General features: G+C 35.1%; 2 long non-coding RNA genes across 3 annotated transcripts in view; both read left to right on the plus strand.

The window, feature by feature from the left end:
- LOC128921545 (uncharacterized) overlaps positions 1 to 18,964 on the plus strand; it is a 58,795-nt gene extending 39,831 nt beyond the window's left edge. The window contains exons 2-3 of one of the 2 annotated variants that reach the window (XR_008470984.1): positions 17,532 to 17,809; positions 18,321 to 18,964. This is a non-coding gene — a long non-coding RNA (uncharacterized LOC128921545). Of the gene's footprint in view, positions 1 to 17,531; positions 17,831 to 18,320 lie in introns of both variants that reach the window. The other variant, XR_008470983.1, reaches the window with a different exon arrangement.
- A 593-nt stretch (positions 18,965 to 19,557) lies between these two features.
- On the plus strand, positions 19,558 to 20,133 carry LOC128919855 (uncharacterized). Its single transcript, XR_008469993.1, has 2 exons — positions 19,558 to 19,742; positions 19,934 to 20,133. It is a non-coding gene; the product is annotated as an uncharacterized LOC128919855 (long non-coding RNA).
- The last annotated feature ends 2,511 nt before the right edge of the window (positions 20,134 to 22,644 follow it).

Genomic DNA, 22,644 nt, shown 5'->3' on the forward strand with positions numbered 1-22,644 from the left:
ACCGAGGTCCTCATGTTCGATATATGGGGACTTGAAAACCTATGGTTCGGTTTCGATTTTTAGAAAGGGACTGCCACACTATAAATGTAGTATTTATGCAAAGTTCTGTTCTGATATGTTCACTAGTGCTTACTTAACATTTTGCAAAGTAAACTATTCAGGTCGACTTCAAAGTTCCGCTATATAGGAAGTAGGCTTGGTCGTGAACCGATTTTAATCATTTTCCACACGTGTCATCAGGGTGTCGAGAAAATATTATATACCGAATTTCATTGAAATCGGTCGAGAAGTTTCGGAGATAGGGTTTTTGACCCATAAGTGGGCGGATCCACACCCATTTAAAATTTTGTATACTAGTTTGGGTGTAGCCCTTCTTTATAGCGATATTTAAGGTTCCTGGTGTTTTCCCTTACTGCATTAAAGCATTTTTAGTAGTTTTCAACATAACCTTTCTATGGGAGGAAGGCGTGGAATATATCATAATTTTTACTCAAGTTACAGCTTGCACAGACGGACGAATGGACGGACGGAGACAGACATCCAGATTTGCACTCCACTCTTCACTCTAATCACTTTGGTATATATAACCCTATATCTAACTCGTTTAGTTTTGGGTGTTACAAACAACCGTTATGTGAACTAAACTATAATACTCTCTTTAGCAACTTTTGTTGCAACAGTATAAAAATTATTAACAACTAGCAGACCCGGCCACATGTTTTTGTGGCTAAGGTATACATTAAATTAGTAAATCTTTCCAAAGACCAAATTTCATAGTTGTCTTTATCTTGGCTTTGGTGACGATATTGATTACCTTCTTCACAGCCAGTATTGTTCTTTTGCAAAGTTTGATGTTGATTTATGTTACGCAGCATGATGACAACTAACACTACTCTTAATTGCAAGTGAATGGGGATAGTCCAGCAATTTAAAATAGTCTGTGGGATAATTGAATACGTCATCCTGGTTTGTAGCTGTGTAAACTCTCCTTTAACGAAATTCTAAATTGTCGCATTAAGATCAAAGAGATCCTTGTTTTTTTTACCACCAATATAGGTCATTTAATCAGCCATTTATGTTTATTACATTATGGTCTCATGTCAGGGAAAACACGATGAATAAACTCCTCTTTCGAGGCCATGAAGTGACATAAACCCGTTAAAAATGTTATTAATCCATCGAGGTGTCAACTGTGTCGCTACCATTTTCAACTATTTCTTCAATCGCAGTATGATTTTGTTGGAAAAACACTCGTATGTTATTTGATAATGGGCGATTATTTATGTGTCGCCACAAATTAGATCATTTTGGGATTGTGATTCGTTCGTCAGCAACAGTTGATCCAGGAATAGTCTGGCGAAAATCACCTGCCAACAGAATCATGGCTTCAACAAAAATATTTTCGTTGTCGCGTAAATCTTTTAAAGTCCTGTGCAGTACCTATAGCGACTTGAATATCTGGAAAATATTCTTTATAGCTCTTTTTTTGGCGATTTTGCAGACTGGTGTTTCGTTGATTTGCAATTTAGGAGTAATTTCAAGGCCGAATTGCCACTTGTATGCCTATTAACAGGTGCCAAGTTGCCCTTATTCCCATTATAACTGGGCGTAGAAAATGAGTGAATTCGGTTCAGGAATTACATCAAACTTCATGTACTATATATGCTGATTTTCGTTATTCTATTGGACTTTATTTCAAACTGTGTGCAATAAAATTATATCAATAAATTGCGAGAGTATAAAATGTTCCCTATGCCTTCCCTACTTGTTACAAATTGTTTTGAGCTATCGACACAGCCTTATACAATTGAACAGTGATAAAAATATTTTAACAAAGCAGCAATGACAACTTTCAAAATATTATTATTTTTTGTTTTGTTTTGTTTTTGTTTTTTTTATAATTTAGTTGTCAATTCAAATAAAATCATCTTCTTGTTATCTTCCTCACAATTTTTCGATATATACTTACTTTCTAATCCTTCCCTGGCCTTCCATAAATATTTCAAAACTAAAATTAGCCAGATCGGTTTGGCCCTTCTCGACTTTTTTCGAGACTAACGACACAAATTGTTTGGGGTGATTAGAAAGTTGTGGATTTAAGACTTTTTTATGCAATTTTTCTCTCCTTATAACCATCCCGGTACCTCTAAAAACATTCTAAACAAAGAATTTGCGAAATCGGTTCAGCGGTTCTCAAGTTATGCGCTTAGCAACACATTTTGCGATTCATTTTTGTATTATAGATTAAAAAGTAAAAGTTTATTATTACTGTGACAATTTTTGAGAAGCGTTTAATTTTTATTTATAAAATCAAAACATGGCAATTATGTTATTTTTTGTTTTATATCTTATAGAAGGATATCTTTTAAGAAGAATTTTATTTAAAATGTATGTATGTAGTCAAGTTTTCTAACTTCACAAATCAATAATAATGTTTTCTATGCTATGCGATCTGTATGTATTATCAGCTTCTATCGTTACAGCGTATTTATCGATTATCTTCAGCTCTCATATTTATTAGTGACACCGTTTCGAATTTCAAATTCTAATTTATATCCTCTCATTACATTTGCTCGTTTGTCAAGACCAAAAACAAAACGGCGCAACGGTAATTTCTGTGCGAGAGCAATCAAGGATTAAATTGGCTGTGAAAAACTAAAAAGCAAGCATCTCATCGTGGCCCCGCCAATGCCAATAAAGTACAATACTAACTTAATAATTTGCTCAAATGAGAATTTATATCACCCACATTTGAGAAGAGAAGTCGCGCAGTGGTCGAAAAAATGGCGCAAAAAGGAGATCTGTGCGCAATTGTTTCGCAGGTTAACCGAGGGCAAGTTATTGGCAAGAAATTGGAAGAAATAAGATAAAATTTTATTTCAACATAAATTAGGCGAATTTTAAGTATTCACACATACTTGAACTGTGTCTTGTTTGTGTGTTTGTTTGCCACCTTCCCTTGCTCGTTTGCCGTGGGCTTTAATGTTCTTTTGATTTGGAGTTTTTGTTTGTATTTACAGCTTTGCTCTCTCTCTCACACAGTAATTTGAGTAATTTAGCGCTATGATCCTTTGTGTGGGAGGAGTCGTCGACGCTTGGGAAATTAACTACGCCCCATTATGTTTGTCTACATTTTGCATTAGCACCATGCAGGCACGTTACACTAATTTTTACATATACACAGATACACACAAACACTCATATACAAACATATGAAATGAATAAAAAATGAGGTTGACTTTTTTAATAAAAGCGCGCTGGCGTTGAAGCTCAAACGTAGCGATGAATTATTTCCCGGCTTTTGCCCCATTTTTGACGTTTTATTCATCAGCTTTATTTCTGCTTTTTCCACTTTTTGTCGGCTTTCGCTGTTATGTACATCGAAAGAAAGTTGTATTTGGATGTTTTTTATATGCAAGGAGGATAAATAATTTTTGACCCTAGAATCTTTACTTATGTCAAGCAATGTTTTAATATTTGGGGAATTTTGAATTACATGTTCTAATATTCCCTAGACTTGATATTCATATATAAGCCCAAATTCCATTTTTGTGAAAGGTCGGTTAGACCCCAAAAACCTCCGTTAATCTCTTAACTTTAAAAAGTGTTCGGTTCTTCGATGTCATGAAATAAGATTCAATGCCGGTATAAATCCACACCGATAGGTTGGTGAATAGTTGTTACTCCGCATAAATCAATTATACTTTCAATGAAAACATGCTGACTGAGGACTGAGTATTTTATATTTTAATTGTAAATATGCAAATCAATAACACTTTTCACAGATAATACATAAGTATTTTCACAACAACGGAAATAATTTAGATTATATCGCCTCTGAGGATGCAATACGAGGTTTTGTACGCATTTTAATTTTAGCACAGTAAACGCTAATTTATCAAGTGTAACCCCTTAACATACTACTTACAAAATGACCCTTTTTTCCTTGCTTCGAATGGCAAGTGTAAGAAAGGAAAACAATAACCGAGTGAGAACAACAAAGGACAATTGACCTTCTACAGTGCCAATGTAATAATTTGCGCTGCTGAGAGTGTGTAGTCAGCTCGAAAATATAGAAGAGAGTCGGAGAACCGATAATATTTAGTAAGGAAAAGTAAACCATGCTAATAACCAGAAAAAAGGTAATACATAAATCGAAAAAATTCAATAAACAATCGACTCAAGGATTATTCCAAAGCTTATGGGTACAAACATACATGCATACACTTATAACTGCGAATATACCCTTCAGAAAATGTGAACTTTGAAAATTTTTTTGGTTCTAAGTTTGTATTTAAGTTGTTCTGCACTAAATAAAATTGCTATTATTTTCTTTTTTTTATCTTATTTTCTACTTATTTTGTGAACAACCTACTTATCTTGAGTATGTTGATGTGTTGGTAATATGACCCGAAAGTGGAGCTCCACAAATCCTTACATATTCACATATGTATGCACATATATCCTTACAAGCTACAAAACGATTTGTTCATATACACGCACACATGACTATGCGGTTTTTACACAAGCACCTAAGGTCCACCCATGATCCGGTTGTAATTTGTGGTTGTCATGTCAGCTTTGTAACCTAATCTCTTACAATAAAATCGCAACTGGAAAAAAATAAAATAAATGGCTTACTGCGTAGCACGCTACGCTTGTGAGGCATATTTCATCTCTATCTGTAAGCATAAATGTTGATTACATATGTAAATTTGAAATTTTACACATACTAAATATTGATTATGATATGTGTTCCATCCAAGTGATAAACGCATTGTTTAGTGATGTTGTCGTTGATTTTTTATTTATGTTGTTAAATAACTTAAAATAATAAGCCTTCTTAGCGACAACAATGATAAGGGCAAACATTTTATCACTTTATTAAAATTGCTGGGGGAAAATAAAGACAATATTTATGGTTCGCCTAAATAAAATAGTTAGTTTGAGTATTATATTTGAAAGAAAAACTTTTGAAATTTGTATATTTAGAAATTAAGCCGATCAGTCTGAAGCAGGGAGTGAGTAGTAAGCTAACAGTTAAGCTAGTTAAAGTGTTAACCTAATACAAAAAATGTTTCAATACTATTTTAATATAATTCTTAATTCAATCAATTCTTGTTTACCATATTTATTAGTTATTTTTTCTACAGATTTACTCATATTAGATTTAGATCCATATGTTTGTAATTGGTGATAAAAATTGTCCTTTAGCTTAATTTTTTATAGTTTTATTGATTCAAAAATATTTTACGAAATCAGCACTTTATTTTTTGTTGTTTGCAACCCTTTTCATAAATAGTTTACCCTATAAGCTCTTTACTCTAGCCATTTGTAATACAGTAGTTTTCCGAAATAACGAACACATTAATTGCCTGTTCGTTACATCGAATTTTTCGTTAATTCGAGTACTCACTTAGAGGTATGTTTTTATACTCTCGCAACCTGTTCCACAGAGTATCATAGTTTTGTTCACATAACGGTTGTTTGTGTCACCAAGAAATATAAGAGTTAGATATGGGGTTATATATACATAAATGATCAAGATGACGAGTGGATTTGAAATCCGGATGTCTGTCCGTCCGTCTGTCCGTCTGTCCGTGCAAGCGATAACTTGAGTAAAAATTAAGATATCTTAATGAAACTTGGAACACATGTTCCTTGGCACCCTGAGGAGGTTGCTTTCGAAAATGGGCAAAATCGGTCCACTGCCACGCCCACAAAATGGTGGAAACCGAAAATCTATACAGTGTCATAACTAAGCCATAAATAAAGTTATGAAAATGAAATTTGGAAAATAGGATCCTATTAGGAAGGGGCACATTTGGATGTAATTTTTTTGGAAAAGTGGGCGTGACCCCGCCCCCAAATAGGTTTTTTGTATATAACTCGCAAACCAATAAAGCAATATAAACCAAACTTTCTGCAGTCGTTTCTTTTAGCCATTTCCTTATACAGTCCAAAAATGAAAGAAATCGGATAATAACCACGCCCACCTCCCATACAAAGGTTAGGTTGAAAATTACTAAAAGTGGGTTGATTCATTAACGAAAAACGACAGAAACACCAAATTTTACATAAGAAATGGCAGAAGGAAGCTGCACTGAGATTTTTTTACAAAATGGAAAAAGGGCGTGGTGTCGCCCACTTATGGGTCAAAAACCATATCTCAAGAACTATTCGACCGATTTCAATGAAATTCGGTATATAACACTTTCTTGACACCCTGATGACACGGGTGGAATATGGGCGAAATCGGTTCACAACTACGTCTACTTCCCATATAACTCAATTTTGAATTCCATCTGATTCGTTCACTTTATAATACATATATACATTAGGAACAAATGAAGATAATATATATATCATCTGTGGCTCCAATTATAGAAACATTTTCGAAATCGGACTATAACTTTTCAAGGCCCCAGATATCTACATGATGAACTCAGTACCTAAGGTTAATTTTTCACCGAAAATATAGGTAAATCCCTCAGATATTTTAATGTAATTCATTCCCTCTGAATTTTTTTCTTATAACAGTTTCTCTCTGTACCTGAAATGGTAAAAATTGGGTCATATCTTCCCCCAGATCCCATATACCTAATTATAAGTAATATTAAATTAAGTGAGCGTATAGTCTTCGATACGTTGTATCTTGGTGGTGAAAACGAGTGAAATCGGTTTAGGAATTACCTCAGTCCCCATATACTATTTATGATGATTTTCGTTATTCTATTGATCTTTATGCCGAATATATGGGTCGAATTGTGTTGTCTTTATAAAATTACATCAATAAATTGCGAGAGTATAAAATGTTCGGTTACACCCGAACTTAGCCCTTCCTTACTTGTTTTCGTTAAAAATTAGTTAAATATCCGTAAATTGCAGTTTAATAAATTGTTTTATTAATTATTAGTTACAAAATGATGAAAAACCATAACAAAACAATTCAAATCAGCTATATTCTTCCAAAATGGACCAATTCTGACACTTATACTACTATTTGGTGCTGATCAATAATTTTAAGCTTTTTTATAAAATTCAACATTTTTTCAAATAGCACATTTCTTTTGAATTTTTCATGTTATATTTTTAATTCTGGTCCGGTGTTATTTGATTTGATAAACAAACACTGTAACAGAAGTGCCAGTGCTACGAAAGTGGCTCATCAATTGCATTGATTACATATCCATTTAATTCTAAATAGGCCAAAAAGTCATGCCAACACAGCGAATGTATACAAACGAATTGTGTGCACTAACTAATTATATCACTTTGTTTTGCTTTGCTCTGATTTTCCTCATTTCTCTGCCCTCGCCTCGTTCGGTCCACTAGCAGTCCAACAACACTGTAGGCAACGGGTATCAGTCATTTGGCTTAATTAAATAATTTTTTTGCTATTGTTGGGAATTAGAACGCCATACACAGGCTATTAAGAAATGAAATGTAAAGTTAAAAGCAAAGTGTTGCCACTTGCAAACACAGCTCGAATGCATCTGATGAGACAGAATATGAGTGAAAATGTGCGCTAATAAATATATGATTTTGTGAATTATTTGTAATTTATAACACAATAATCATATGCAGCACCCAAGAGAAACACCCACAAAATTGTGTGAAGCAAAATTTTAGAAAAAAAGAAAAATTTAAAATCACATACTGACCGCCTTTTCGATACCGAAGGTAAATACATACAATATTTGTTCGATAATCCTCAACTTGAGCTGCTTCTAAGTATATCTACATTTATTAGGGTTAGCGTTTACAAGCTGGAACCTATCGATTACGGGATAAACCCAAAAAGTAAATGAAATTCGCCAGGATATTTGTAATAAATACAATGTGGCAATGCCAATAAGGGCGAGGACATGTTTATTTGTTGTTAAATCGGTTAAAGCTTATGCCTTTGAGTGTCACTTGGATTGCTATATGAAAAAGGCCCGCACATACTTCTCTACACTAAACATTATTTATTTTCTTATCACAACGTGATGCGTCGGCCGACCATGTGCATTGCAAAAGCTGTTATGTAAATGAATATATGTACATGCATCCAAACATACTTAGTAACATTCAAGCGGTAATAGAGTATACTTATGTTTCTACATTTATCTGCTGAGGAAGTAAAAATAGAAATTAAGTAAGGAAGGGCCAAGTCCAAGTAAGTTGAAATGAAAAATAGCTCTGTGTATTGAACTACTTGGCAAAAGTTGTCTAAAGAAGATTTCTGTCCAGTTTTCAGTTCCGTTCAAAAAACCGTGGTTGAATATATCTATAATACCCTCTATAAGATGGTGCGCTGATGTATAAACAAGTAAGGGAGGATAAGTTCGGGTGTAACCGAACATTTTATACTCTCGCAATTTATTTATTTAGTTTTAATAATATTATATAATACACAATTTGACCACCATATTCGTCATTTATATTGTATAAAGTCAATTGAAAGTTGGAAACCTTAATATTAGGTTAGAAGTACCGCGGTCCTCATGTTCGATATATGGGGCCTTGACAGCCTATGGTCCGATTTCGGTGATTTTTGGAACGGGGCTGCCACACTATAAACATAGTATTTGTGCAAAGTTCTGCACCGATATCTTCACTAGTGCTTACTTTATATATTGTAAAGTAAACGATTCAGATCGTCTTCAAAGTTCTGGTATATAGGAAGTAGGCGTGGTTGTGAAGCGATTAGGCCTATTTTCACAACATATCATTGGTATGTCAGGAAACTATTACAAACCAAGTTTCATTGAAATCGGTCAAGTAGTTCCTGAGATATGGTGTTTGACCCATAAGTGGGCGACGCCACGCCCATTTCCCATTTTGTAAAAAAATCTGAGTGCAGCTTTCATCTGCCATTGCTTATGTGAAATTTAGTGTTTCTGACTTTTTTCGTTAATGAATCAACCCACTGTTAGTAATTTTCAACCTAACTTTTGTATGGGAGGTGGGCGTGGTTATGATCCGATTTCTTTCATTTTTGGAGTGCATTAGGAAATGGCTAGAAAAAACGACTGCAGAAAGTTTGGTTTATATAGCTCTATTGGTTTGCGAGATATGTACAAAAAACTTAGTAGGAGCGGGGCCACGCCCACTTCCCCAAAAAAATTTCATCCAAATATGCCCCTTTCATAGTGCGATCCTTCATACCAAAGTTTATTTCCATAGTTTTATTTTTGGCTTAGTTAAGGCACTTTCTGTGTTTTTGCTCAACCTTCCTATGGTGCCAAGAAATAAGTCTGCCAAGTTTCATCAATACATCTTAATTTTTACTCGAGTTACAGCTTGCACAGACGGACGGACGGACGGACAGACAGACAGACATTCGGATTCGAACTCCACTCTTCACCCTGATCACTTTGGTATATATAACCCTATATCTAACTCGTTTAGTTTTGGGTGTTACAAACAACCGTTATGTGTAGAAAACTATAATACTCTCTTTAGCAACATTTGTTGCGAGAGTATAAAAAATAATAAGGTGTCTGAATAACATTGTTGGTAAGTGATTGGGTATTTTAACATCTTTTCATCTTTGACATCTTTTCAAGTAAAAAACAGCTACATAGGTGGCGCAGAACACATATTTGTTAGTAATACCAAATATTCTCATATTATTTATACATTCTTTTATTAATTTTTGCATAATCCGATCTAAATTCTTCTCCAGGTAGTATACCCACTAAATTCTTATTTGTTTCTTATTTACCGGCATTTATAACTAATTCAGGTGCTCCTCTTCAATAAATAGATTCATTTCATAACCAAACATTTCAGCTGTTTGTTGACAACCACCAAAATTCGTTCGAAACCGCATGCTTCCACAACAAGCGCATACATTTCGATTTCAAACCAAAAGTAATAAAACAACAACTTGTAAGCCACAATGACCTCTTTAAATGCCACAGGCAATCCGTTAACTTCTCATAAGCGTTTCGCAGCGCTCCTGATATCTTAAAATCTTTCCATTGAACTCTTCAGTTACTGTTGTGGCATTTTCTGACATACTTTGGAAATCTTGCGCTTCAACACCCCCGATATGCGCGCACCCAACACCCCAAAAAAACCGCTCTGTGTGCCATCTCAGTCATTTCGCTAGAATTATTTTTTGCTGCTCTTCGGGGTTGGTTGGATTTAACGGTGTGAAAGAACTGGTTGCTTTTAATATATTTGCGCACGAATAGATATGTATGTAATACTGCAGCTTTACACCAGCTTGCTTTTTACTAAAATGTGCTTTCAAATCTATATTGCACACAGATTTTTAGAAAATTGTTATTTTTGCTTAGATCCTGAGTGTTTATGTATGTGGTGAATGTACCAAATTGCGGTTTACCATTTTAGCTTATATTTTCAAATTCTCCTTCCGATAATACATACTATTTTAACATATTTCGCCCAATGACCCAGAGTAACCTGCTTCTAAACCGCTAGCCTGGCTTCTTCGCCCACATATTGGTTTTTCGCAGTGCTCAATTGCAAAATTTGTTGTGAATTATTTTTATTTGTCTTATTTGTGCTGCTAAAAGTTCATAATCCATATGTACATACATACACATATTTATAACAAAGTAATATGCTCATGGCCTTTTGCCGTCAACGTTTACCATTTTCTATTTATTTCCCTCTGGCTTCAGCCCAAGTCAGCCACACATTGCATTGCATGCTACATGCAGTATATCCAAATATTTTCAGTTAATTTGCCATGAGAATTTTTCTCACTGTGTGTGTGTTTTTGAAATTTATTGTGCTACCTGCTTTTATTATTTATTTATTCGAAATATTGAAAAATTACAATTTATTTTTGTTTTCTCATGTTTCCTTCGCAATTCTACCATCCATCGAATTTTCCAATACGCTAGTATAATATATTGAAAAAAATATTTAAATTATTTACTTTATTTTGATCGCCGAAATCGTAAATATTGAATTTATTCTACTTTCCATGTTTTTTTCTCATACTTTCCAGCGTTTTATAATGAACGTATATTTACTCAATATTCACTTAAATATAAATTTATTTCATATCTAATCAAATCGTTTCCTACACTTTACACCTCTTATGGGCGATCATTGCTCACAATCAAACCCGTTTGCAACGAGCTGATATTTCCATGAATAACGTCATTTACATTTGAATTGCGCCAGCAATTGATTTAAGCTTAACGCATAAATTCATAAAGTGATTTTATATATTCATAAAACAACTTCATTTACATATAAATGTAATATATTCAGTTAAGCTGCATTTTTTGTGTGCGCTTTATTAATATGATGCTCATAAAAAAGTATAGCACATAAAATGATTTTGTTTCGAGTATGCAATTTTATTGAAAATGTATCAGTGGAAAAAGAGAGGGAGGGAGTGAATTTTTTTCCTACAACCGGTTGATGAGATCTTAGACTGCAAAATTTATAACTATTTTATATTCAAATGTGTTACTTAAGCAACGATTTTTTTTTGTGGGGGTTCCAAAAGCCACTAAATTATCACTCTACCCTCTAATCAATATATTCATTACTTGTACACATCAGTTCCTTCAGTAAGCTCTGATATGTGCATATAAATCTTGATTATTACTTGAATAATAGGGGGCATAGCCTCTCACTATTTTTGGACGCACTCTGATAATATACATATGTCCGAAAAACAATGAAAGACGTATATTCCGCTGATATATATATATATATATATTTGGCGTAGGAACCGCTTTAAGCGATTATAGCGGAATCCACCAGAGCGCGCCACCTATTCCTCCGTTTTGCTTTTTGGGCGCCAACTGGAAACACCAAGTGAAGCCAGGTCACTTTGCACTTGGTCTTTCCACCGGAGTGGAGGTCGTCCTCTTCCGCGACTTCCTCCAGCGGGTACTGCATCGAATACTTTCAGAGCTGGAGTGTTTTCTTCCATCCGTACAACATGACCTAGCCAGCGTAGCCGCTGTCTTTTTATTCGCTGAACTATGTCAATGTCGTCGTATAAATCATACAGCTCATCGTTCCATCGTCTGCGATATTCGCCGTTGCCAATGTTTAGAGGACCATAAATCTTGCGCAAAACCTGTCTCTCGAAAACCCCAAGAGTCGTCTCATCGGATGTTGTCATCGTCCACGCTTCAGCGCCATACATCAGGACTGGAATAATGAGCGACTTATAGAGTTTGATTTTGGTTCGTCGAGAGAGGACTTTACTTTTCAATTGCCTACTCAGTCCAAAGTAGCACCTTGCAAGAGTGATTCTGCGTTGGATTTCAAGGCTGACATTGTTGGTGTTGTTAATGCTGGTTCCCAGATAAACGAAATTATCTACAACTTCAAAGTTATGACTGTCAACAGTGACGTGGGAGCCAAGACCCGAGTGTGCTGACTGTTTGTTTGATGACAGGAGATATTTCGTCTTGTCCTCATTCACCACCAGACCCATACGCTTCGCTTCTTTATCTAGTCTGGAAAACGCAGAACAAACGGCGCGGTTGTTGCTTCCGGTGATATCAATACCATCGGCATACGCCAGGAGCTGTACACTCTTATAGAAGATTGTACCTTCTCTGTTTAGCTCTGCAGCTCGTATTATTTTCTCCAGCATCAGGTTAAAGAAATCACACGAGAGTGAGTCACCTTGTCTGAAACCTCGTCTGGTATCGAACGGCTCGGAGAGGTCCTTCCCAATCATGACGGAGCTTTTGGTGTTGCTCAACGTCAGCTTACATAGCCGTATTAGTTTTGCAGGGATACCAAATTCGGACATAGCGGCATAAAGGCAGCTCCTTTTCGTGCTATCGAAGGCAGCTTTAAAATCGATAAAAAGATGGTGAGTATCGATTCTTCTCTCTCGGGTCCTTTCCAAGATTTGGCGCATGGTGAATATCTGGTCCATTGTAGATTTTCCAGGTCTAAAGCCACACTGATAAGGTCCAATCAGTTCGTTGACGGTGGGCTTTAGTCTTTCACACAATACGCTCGACAAAACCTTATATGCGATATTGAGGAGACTTATACCACGGTAGTTGGCTCAGATTGTGGGGTCTCCCTTCTTATGGATTGGACAGAGCACACTAAGATTCCAATCGTCAGGCATACTTTCTTCCGACCATATTCGACAAAGAAGCTGATGCATGCACCTTATCAGTTCTTCGCCGCCGTATTTGAATAGCTCGGCCGGTATTCCATCGGCCCCCGCCGCTTTGTTGTTCTTCAAGCGGGTTATTGCTATTCGAATTTCTTCATGGTCGGGTAATGGAACATCTGTTCCATCGTCATCGATTGGAGGATCGGGTTCGCCATCTCCTGGTGTTGTACTTTCACTGCCATTCAGCAGGTCGGAGAAGTGTTCCCTCCATAATCCCAGTATGCTCTGGACATCCGTTACCAGATTACCTCCTCGATCCCTACATTATCCCTTCCGCTGATACAATTTATAATATTTGTCTTTATTATATCTTATATGTTTTAGTTATTATACTCTCGCAACCTGTTGCACAGAGTATAATAGTTTTGTTCACATAACGGTTGTTTGTGTCACCACGAAATATAAGAGTTAGATATGGGGTTATGTATACATAAATGATCAGGATGACGAGTGGATTTGAAATCCGGATGTCTGTCCGTCAGTCTGTCCGTCTGTCCGTGCAAGCGATAACTTGAGTAAAAATAAAGATATCTTAATGAAACTTGGAACATATGTTCCTTGGCACCCTTTAGAGGTTGCTTTCGAAAATGGGTAAAATGGGTCCACTGCCACGCCCACAAAATGGCGGAAACCGACAACCTATAAAGTGTCATAACTAAGCTATAAATAAAGTTATTAAAATGAAATTTGGAACATAGGATCCCATTAGGGAGGGGTACATTTGGATGTAATTTTTTTGGAAAAGTGGGCGTGACCCCACCCCCAAATAGGTTTTTTGTATATAACTCGCAAACCAATAAAGCTATATTAACCAAACTTTCAGCAGTCGTTTATTTTAGCCATTTCCTTATACAGAAATCGGAATAATGAAAGAAATCGGATAATAACCACGCCCACCTCCCATACAAAGGTTAGGTTGAAAATGACTAAAAGTGCGTTAACTCACTGACGAAAAATGTCAGAACCAAATTTTACATAAGAAATGGCAGAAGGAAGCTGCACTGAGATTTTTTTACAAAATGGAAAATGGGCGTGGCGTCGCCCACTTATGGGTCAAAAACCATATCTCAAGAACTATTCGACCGATTTCAATGAAATTCCATACTTCCCATATAACTCAATTTTGAATTCTTTTGATTCGTTCACTTTATAATACATATATACATACATTAGGAACAAATGAAGATAGCGGAATAAAACATTACACAAATACTGTATTTGAGCTGTGACATCACTTGTGGAAAAATTGTCAAAATCGAACCATGACTTTTCAAGGCCCCTGATATCGAACATGAAGAACTCAGTGTCTAAGGGTAATTTTTCACCGAAAATATAGGTAAATCCCTCAGATATTTTTATGTAATTCATTCCCTCTGAATTTTATTCTTATAACAGTTTCTCTTTTGTTCTGTGGTGAGTCTGGTGAATGTTATGTATCAGTGGTGTGGATTTGGATAAATGTTGTGCGCCAGTGTGGTATGTTGATGCTTAGTGAGTGTGATGTATGTTACAGTGGGGGGATGAGTGAGACTCATTTAAAAACTACTTATTTATTTTGCATCATTCAAAATGTTTTGATTTGCATACACACACATGGGAAAGCTCATTTGTGATTTCCTTTCGTTCTTTTATAGATGATGATATTCAATAGTGTCAAAGCCCACAGGACAACGATGCTGCTAATGAGGAAAGGAAAATTTTAAGTCATGTAGAAGAAAACCTCAAGATATGTCGTGTTTTCCTTGAGAAAGCTGTTTTTTGACAAATTTTAGTTAATAAAGAGACTTATTCTATATCGACCATCCGGTTTAGCGAATCCTCATGATTTGTTTACTGACTTATTCAGGATTCGTTTTTTAACTTTTGCCAGAATTAAATAAACACAACATAGCATACAAGTCATTGCTCCTAACCTTTCTTTAACAACTACTTTACGAGTTTAAATAATTCTTACTACACACAAATATTTCGCAACAGTATAATTTAGACAACAACAATTACTCGCTGTTTTCTTCACTTATCTCCATGCTCAAATTGCTTTGCCCATTAAAATGTGCAGCCGGAGAAACAAACTAATTTCTTATCGTATTACGAGCTATAAATTATGGGATGAGTGTGTTTGTTCCGTAGACGTAAACTGAGAAAGGAAGACAAAGGACAACAAAAACAAGCCCAGTTACCGAATTGTTTGAATTGAGGCAGTGATGCGTACCCATAACTCTTGCACTGAAATAATATAACTTTAGCAATTAAATAGAAATATTTAAGTGCTCGGCAGTGTTCAGCTCCAAATGTTGCCTTCTCTTTGAATTGTTTCGCTCTTGTTTACGATTGAGAGTGCGTTATTGTTTCAACGAATGTTCCAAACTGGCAAATAACGACATAAAGACCAACCAAAAATAAAAATGTTAAATATTTGAACAAGAAAAACTTTAAGTATTAAATTTCCCAATTTCGAATTACAAAAATATGCTACAATTGTATAATTGAAGATATCTTCCTAAATGAAGATGCTGTCGAAGTCATAAGTAAGATTAATGTTATTTTGATTTACAATTAATTTGACGCTATTGCTTCCAACTGACAAACGAAATGTACTCGTGACATAACTTTCCGATTTGACATTTCATAATTGGTGGCATACGGTGTAAACGTAGATTTTTGTTCCATTTTTAATTTTTTTATTTTTAGAGAAATCTTAAACACTTACATAAGTATTGATAATGGAAGTACACTATATTACACAATGCAAGATGTGGGTTAGAGTAATCTTAAGTGATTTACAAAGCAAAGGATCATCTTCTGACACAATACTCAATAACTGTCAGAGTTGACATTCCCTTGTGCTTGAAGTGTCTCTGGTTGCTCCTTAGCACGTGGCATGGATTGCAAAAGTTATACTATGTTGCAATATTGCACATATCAATCTAAAAATTGGGAGAATTTTTTAGACAACCAAATCGGTGTTTAAATTTTAGCTGAAGATCATTTTTTCAACAATTTTTTTCCTACAAGTGTATTTACCTCAATATGTTCGTGTGTTAGTTGGTTAGGTTTGCTGTGACAGTTGGCTTTTGAAAGCATGTTTGGACACATTTATTGCATATCCTGTCGTTTGTCTGTTGGACAAGTTTTGGAGTGGAGTGCTGAAATGTTTATAAATTTTACGTCGGCCAAACATATTGTAACTTTTAAGATAACTTTCATGAGCAATAAGCTTTGTCAACAAATTTTTACAGGTTCAGAGCTTTAGCAATTTAGATGACAAATTTCCAAATTTTTTTTTATAATTTTTTATATGACTATATGTATATATGACTATGGAGTAAATATTCTATTATTTCACATAAATAATTATATTTTTTTAAACACAAAATTGTAAATATTTATATGAAACAAAACAATATCCCAATTTCAAAATACGACAGCCTCTTATAGCCATGGAATGTTTATATACCGACATAATTGTTTCTTGGCACCAAAATCACTGCTGACCAGTGTAGTGGATACGATAAGCAAGTAATAAAACATTCACAGTTGTAACTTTTTATTTCATTTTATTTTTTTGACTATCTGCTCCGAATTCATAATGTGATTTGGAGGTAGGCTTTCTTCTTTGTTTAATGCGATAATCTACTAGTTTACACTTCAATGACCAGCATGTGGTGGTTTTGTTTTCCATCTACGTATGTATGTGTGCATTTTCGTGTGAGCGTTGCCAAATTTTCGTATTACAGAAGGCGTGATAAATTATAACATTTGATGTGGACCAAATCCATACTTACCTATATGTATGTACATATATAAACCGGACATTCCATTAAAAAATTCCAATTAAAAATTCATACATGGCCAATTTGATTCACGCATTTTACTCACATACAGGCATACATCTGTACGAATATGCATCAGTGTATCGCCGAAATCCTTTTTACGTTTCGTTAACCGGAAAATTAAAGGAGTTAATTATTATTCATTGGCGCTGCATTTGAATGCCAGCTGAAACATTTTACGTGCTTCAGGTGTGTGGGCGGTAGAACGCGCTTTAGAGTCTGATTTCATTTGCATAAATAAGTGTATGAATTCTTATCAATGCACCAATACGCATTTCGATGAGGTTTTCCTGTATGACAATCCGTAAATCCTTTCATCCAAATACACACACATATGCATATAAGCACTAGCTTGATCGAATGCGTTAACTGGATTTTACTTGATTCGCACATTTCGCATTACACATGTACTTGTTTCAACGTAATTGTAAATTCCCGAATTTTTTATTGCCATAATTGTCATAAATAAAAAAAAACATGCCTTGTATTCCCCATATCTCATATTTATTTCGATATTTATTAATTTCCAACTTATTTTCCTTTTTTCCTTGGCTCCATGTCAACAGACCTGAACGCTCTCCAAGCGCAGCATGATGCTACAACCGGATATACTGGTCTATAATGAGGCGCAAATGCCACTACCAGGTCCCGTGGGCGTGGTCGAGCAATGCTTACCGTGTTCATCACTCGCAGCATCATTCACTTCAGTAAAATCTAATTATCGCCAATGTTGGACTCTTCTATGTGGATATGCTCAACGATGACTTTCGATATGGATGGGCATGAATTGATAGTATTTCTGCATATACAAAAGATCGGAGGCACAACGTTTAGACAGTATTTGGTACGTGACTTGGATCTAAAGGTGATTGAAATGAGCAGACATTGCACATAATAACAAGCACATGCTGATACCAAAATATTCAAATGTATTTATTATGGTTCATATATATCTATATAAGGGTAGTTCTTAATTATCGAATGTTTTTTAGTCTCAGCCGTTTAATGAGTATTTCAACGACAAATCTTGTTCCCGATTCGAACAGAGTAAGTCATGTTGCTCAGAGGCTAAAAGTTTACGTTGATCTTTTCTTATCGTAATAAAAAAAACGAATACATACATACGTATATAACAAAATCAGGACTGAACAAAGGAAATGAGATATGAACATATTCTTTTCAATATTTTGTAACAGGGATCAACTGATCAAAAATTAATTTTCTATAACAAAATAATATAAATGTAGAAGAGCTGGAACTTACAAATTCTCTCTTAAGGACTACCCTAGAATTCATATATTTATTCAAATTTCATATTTGTTAAAATCAAAATTGGGTTCTCTATCTACTTTCAGCATATAAGCCATGCCATACTCATGGACCAATCGTTTTGATATTGTTTTTGATATTTCTGATGAGAGGAAGACATTGCGCAGCAACGTAATAAATCCGATAATATTCGTTCAATATATTCAATCGCTTCCCATTCCCAATATACCAAACCGGAAGAACCTATTGATCCAGTGGAGTATCAGCATCGCTTAATGGAGTATATTAAAATGCAACAGAACTTAGTTCTAAAACGCTTAGACGATATTGAGAATTGATAATTGAAATAGTTCTATTTATTGCTTCCCCAAGCATAACCATACATTACAGAGCTTGAAAGCCAGAATGAGAATGAGAATTTATTGACATAATGACGTCTACTGTCTTCAAAGAGCTGAATGTTATGAAGCAACGATCTAAACTAAATGCTTTGGTAAACTCAAAACTAACTATGAAAATTTTCAACTAAATTTCTGGTAAAAGCGAATTCAAATTGTAGATTTAGTTCAGTTTATTATGTTTAAAAGTTATAAAATTGCTTTAATAATCCATCTATAGATATACTATACGTTTGTATTACGTTTCCTTTGTCTTTTAACAATTGATTTGAACTTTGTGCTTGTATTGTTAATGTTCAACGAAATAAATAATGTGAAACAAATTGAATATTTTATTGGTGTCTTACATTACTAATAGGTGGAACAAATTATTTTTGTTAGCATTCATTATTCAACCGTTATAATTTTAATTTGTTGATAACTAATTTAAATTTTACATATATTTATACCCAGAGTACCTAAAATCATTGAATATTGGAAACGCGGTTGCAAAGAAATCACCGATATCCGATACATCAAACGGATATAAAACCACTTTCAATCTTTCTCAAGTTAAAAAAAAGGACCATTGATTACACAATATAAGGGTATTTTAAAGTTTCTCGATGTCAAAAATTAAACTGTAGGAAATTTAAACTGCACGTTCCGTCCGGGCAATGATCGACACAATTTTGAAATGATGTCAATATTCCGACTTTACACAGTATTAAGATGCATTATCTGGTGGTTCAAACGTTACCACTTATTGTCTCGCATTTGAATCGAGACCTCTTTCCTAGAGGTTTCTTTTAAATATTTTTTGTAACACCGGAACAGCTCTTTCGTGTTTGATTGTATCTCACACAGATATAACGGAAAATTTTTGAGTTATTCCCATGGCATGAAAATATGACACGGAACACAGTTTTTGTTAATACCCAAACACCAAACGAGCATTTTTATTTTAGTTTGGCTGCGCCCGTACACTGCTTTCTATTGAAATATATATTTAGTAGTATACATCAGCGCATCACCAGTAACATTTCACATTTCAACACTAAAATGTCGATTTTTATAAGAATATTATTTTGTTATTTTGTAATAGGACTATTATTAGTGAACGAAATGCACGTAAGTAGTCACTTAATTTCAAAAGGCATACTATTATGGTGCACATTCGATAGAAAATACTTTATATAAAGATAAAATCATTGAAAATTATATTTTTTTCATAATAGGAGATTTCATTTTAAAAATAAATAAAACTCTTTGATTTTTTATAATTTGGAATGACTGTACATTTTATATTTTATGGACATTAGACGATGGAGCGGACTACTACTGAACGTGTCAACTGCAGGCATGCTAAGTATGCCGATCGAAATGATCTATATAAATATTTTGGTTGTAATTGGTTTCCGGCATAGTGTAGCTTATGAAGAGGCGCCTATCAGTGGTATACTATATATTTTGTAAATTCTGTACATATAAATAAATAAATAATAATGTTTAAAACACTGTTTTTGCAAGGAGTGCTAGATTCTTTTTCGTTTTCAAGAAACCAGTGTAATATATTATTCATGTTTAGACACATTAGAAGATAATATGCTGGCATTTTATTGGCTTCTTCATGATTAGGCGCATTAATTACCTTATATCGAGGACTTCCTTATTAAAATTACACCTTTCTGTAACTGCTTACAAACCAATATCCTTATTAAGTGTGACCTACTTACCTATTTGGTCGAGAGTTGAGTTAATTACATTCTATTTGGAGATTGGGAATCTTTACGGTTCTTGGAAAACCAATCCCGTTATTGTTCGTTTCAGTTTACTCGGAAGGTACAAATCTTCGACACCACATATTCCTGTTTATAGACATTTTTATATTCTCGCAACAAAGTTGCTAAAGAGAGTATTATAGTTTTGTTCACAGAACGGTTGTTTGTGTCACCCAGAAATAATAGAGTTAGATATAGGGTTATCATGAACAGGACGACGAGTAGAGTTGAAATCCGGATGTCTGTCCGTCCGCCCGTGCAAGCGATAACTTGAGTAAAAATTTAGATATCTTAATGAAAACAACAAATTCCTTGGCAGCCTGAGAAGGTTGGTATTGAAATTGGGCGAAGTCGGATCACTGCCAAGCCCACAAAATGACGAAAACCGTAAACACATAAAGTGTAATAACTAAGCCATAAATAAACTTATAAAAATTAAATTGGGTACAAAGAATCACACTAGAAAGGGGCATATTTTTTGGAAAATGGGCGTGCCGTAAGCCACCTATGTGTCAAAAACGATATCTCAGAAACTACTCAATCGATATCAATAAAATTCGGTACATAATATTTTCATGCAACCTGATGACACGTGTGGAAAATGGGCGAAATCGGTTCACAACCACGCTTACTTCCCATATAACTAAATTTTATATTCCATCTGATTCCATCATTTTATAATATACTAGCAGACCGCTCCGGCTTCGCACGGGATTGCAATGCGAAGCGAATGACTTGCAAACGATTTTCATTTTCAGATAAAGATTCTCCATTATGGAGACTTTTTGATACCCTCACCTGGGAACTATTTCCAGAAAGTTGAGATTATAGCAATAAATATAGCCTATGTTCCTCGGTGTGAATGTAGCTTTCCAATGGTGAAAGAAGTTTTGAAATCGGCACAATAGTTTTCGAGTTTATTCAATATGAGTACAAACATACATACAAATCTTTACTATTTATAATAGTAGTATAGATATATAGTGTACCTTGGTGGGGAAAATGAGTGAAATTGGTTCAGGAATTACATCAGTCATATACGATATAATGATTATAGTTATTCTATTGGACTTTATGTCGAATATATGGGTAAAATTGTCTGTTATATTAATAACACTATGTCAATAAATTGCGAGAGTATAAAATGTTCGGTTGCACCCGAAATTAGCCTTTCCTTACTTGTTCATTTTGAAATTCTTAAAAAATGGTGCATTAGCCGAGAATTTATGGGGCTGATAAAAGTTACTGTGTCAGTGGGGCTCAGTGGGCACAACATTTTCCGCCACAATGAATGCCAACAATAGCGGTGCAGTCGAGTTGCATACAAACATACCAGCAAAAGGCATCACTATAGTTATTACACATGTACATATCAACATACGTGCCTGGTTTGCATGGTTGACACATAGCTAGGAGCTCAATATGTCGGCAATATACAGACATACATTTTGTGTACAAAGGTGAGTTCGGGTGCGTGACATAATGAATGACACTTTGTAACATTTGCTCTGAGCCGTTATAGCAAACTTGTAACAATAACAACAACGAAAACCAAATACTACTCGCAAATGCGACCCAAACTCTTATATTTTTTAGCATTATTGTGGGTAAAAAAATAAATGGTGTATAAGCAAGGTGGGAGCTGGCGGTTTGCAATGGCTGTACTCATATCTCTTGAGAACGCAGCCGAAAGACACGGGGAAATTGTTCTGCAACCACTTGGTATTACCATCAACGGCATTTGCATACACGCTACGTGGTACATTGTTTGCCACCTAGTTGCTTGCAATTATCGCCATAAACAGCGATTCGGGTAGCAAGTGAGTGTATGGGTGCCCAAATATGTGCATAAAATTGCATTCGAAAGAGGAAATTTGCGGAAGGCACCTGGAAGAATGCCATATCTGTCACTGCTGCGCTGGCGTGTCGTCGTCGCCATCGCTGTGTGCTCATCCATCAAGCGATTTGCATGCAACAGCCGTATTTTACACTTTCACCAACTGAGGCATAAATTGTGGTATCTCACATGTGCGGCATGCAAGGCACGGCCATCTCGTATTGCCTCCGATAGGGAAGTGTTTAGTTAACGCGTATGAGTGTGTGTATGTACTTACTTACATCCCGTTATATACAAGACACCATAAATTCATGACAAATGGTATTTAGCGTTGCATACCTGCAGGCGTGGAGACAGGGTTTTGATATGGTACAGCTTTGAAATTTGAAATTCAACTAATATTTATTATTACATA

Source organism: Zeugodacus cucurbitae, chromosome 2, assembly GCF_028554725.1.
Source record: "Zeugodacus cucurbitae isolate PBARC_wt_2022May chromosome 2, idZeuCucr1.2, whole genome shotgun sequence".
Lineage (NCBI taxonomy): Eukaryota > Metazoa > Arthropoda > Insecta > Diptera > Tephritidae > Zeugodacus > Zeugodacus cucurbitae.